This window comes from Dendrobates tinctorius, unplaced genomic scaffold (assembly GCF_039654945.1).
Source record: "Dendrobates tinctorius isolate UK_male_01 unplaced genomic scaffold, ASM3965494v1 ptg000060l, whole genome shotgun sequence".
Classification (NCBI taxonomy): Eukaryota; Metazoa; Chordata; class Amphibia; order Anura; family Dendrobatidae; genus Dendrobates; species Dendrobates tinctorius.
In genome coordinates this window covers 63,292,501-63,294,885 of record NW_027361728.1, presented here as the reverse complement: position 1 = coordinate 63,294,885, position 2,385 = coordinate 63,292,501, and positions in this window count along the sequence as shown.

Here is a 2,385-nt window from a genome sequence, read left to right as displayed (position 1 = left end):
CAGGCTCGATGGCACAGCTGCCTGTGACCAAAGTGACGAGAGGATAATGGAGATTTTGAATCTCTGCGCACACTTTTGGACACTGGACACTTGTGGATTGTGTGAGGCCCACTGATATCTGAGCGCTATGTGACACGCTCGATGGCACAGCTGCCTGTGACAAAAGTGACGAGAGGATAATGGAGATTTTGAATCTCTGCGCACACTTTTGGACACTGGACACTTGTGGATTGTGTGAGGCCCACTGATATCTGAGCGCTATGTGACAGGCTCGATGGCACAGCTGCCTGTGACCAAAGTGACGAGAGGATAATGGAGATTTTGAATCTCTGCGCACACTTTTGGACACTGGACACTTGTGGATTGTGTGAGGCCCACTGATATCTGAGTGCTATGTGACAGGCTCGATGGCACAGCTGCCTGTGACCAAAGTGACGAGAGGATAATGGAGATTTTGAATCTCTGCGCACACTTTTGGACACTGGACACTTGTGGATTGTGTGAGGCCCACTGATATCTGAGCGCTATGTGACAGGCTCGATGGCACAGCTGCCTGTGACCAAAGTGACGAGAGGATAATGGAGATTTTGAATCTCTGCGCACACTTTTGGACACTGGACACTTGTGGATTGTGTGAGGCCCACTGATATCTGAGCGCTATGTGACAGGCTCGATGGCACAGCTGCCTGTGACCAAAGTGACGAGAGGATAATGGAGATTTTGAATCTCTGCGCACACTTTTGGACACTGGACACTTGTGGATTGTGTGAGGCCCACTGATATCTGAGCGCTATGTGACACGCTCGATGGCACAGCTGCCTGTGACCAAAGTGACGAGAGGATAATGGAGATTTTGAATCTCTGCGCACACTTTTGGACACTGGACACTTGTGGATTGTGTGAGGCCCACTGATATCTGAGCGCTATGTGACACGCTCGATGGCACAGCTGCCTGTGACCAAAGTGACGAGAGGATAATGGAGATTTTGAATCTCTGCGCACACTTTTGGACACTGGACACTTGTGGATTGTGTGAGGCCCACTGATATCTGAGCGCTATGTGACACGCTCGATGGCACAGCTGCCTGTGACCAAAGTGACGAGGATAATGGAGATTTTGAATCTCTGAGCACACTTTTGGACACTGGACACTTGTGGATTGTGTGAGGCCCACTGATATCTGAGCGCTATGTGACAGGCTCGATGGCACAGCTGCCTATGACCAAAGTGACGAGAGGATAATGGAGATTTTGAATCTCTGCGCACACTTTTGGACACTGGACACTTGTGGATTGTGTGAGGCCCACTGATATCTGAGCGCTATGTGACACGCTCGATGGCACAGCTGCCTGTGACCAAAGTGACGAGAGGATAATGGAGATTTTGAATCTCTGCGCACACTTTTGGACACTGGACACTTGTGGATTGTGTGAGGCCCACTGATATCTGAGCGCTATGTGACACGCTCGATGGCACAGCTGCCTGTGACCAAAGTGACGAGAGGATAATGGAGATTTTGAATCTCTGCGCACACTTTTGGACACTGGACACTTGTGGATTGTGTGAGGCCCACTGATATCTGAGCGCTATGTGACACGCTCGATGGCACAGCTGCCTGTGACCAAAGTGACGAGAGGATAATGGAGATTTTGAATCTCTGCGCACACTTTTGGACACTGGACACTTGTGGATTGTGTGAGGCCCACTGATATCTGAGCGCTATGTGACAGGCTCGATGGCACAGCTGTGACAAAAGTGACTAGAGGATAAGGGAGATTGGATTGCTTTTAAAAAAGCAGTTTGCGGAGCAGTGGGTAAACAGCAATGCCAGCGTGTCAGGAAGCCTTAAAAGGCAGCCCAACAACCAACACCACTGATACACCACAATATAGCCTCCCCTTGCACTGCACACACAGTGACTTGTGTGTTGTGCAGGCCAAATCGCTAGCAGCAGAAGCAGTTTTTTTGTCTTCTTCCCTGCCTAACGCTCTCCCTACAGAATCAGCAGCAACCTCTCCCTATACTAAGATCGGCAGAAGTAAGATGGCGGTCGGCGTGCACGCCCTTTTATACCCCCTGTGACGCCCACCAAAGCAAGCCAATCACTTGCATGCCCTTCTGAAAGATGGTGGTGACCCGTGCCTAGGTCATCACGTTGCCCACAGTGTCCGTGGATCCTGATTGGCTGAAAAAGAGCGCAAAACAAACTTTTGAAACGCGACTTTGGCGCGTAAGTCGCCGACCTCGTGGCCGACCTCATCCTAGGGTCGGGTTTCGTTTCATGAAACCCGACTTTGCCAAAAGTCGGTGACTTTTGAATTTTTTCGACCCATTTCGCTCAACTCTAGTAATAAGCTGTGTTTTTTCTGTGGAGATGCCTCTCAT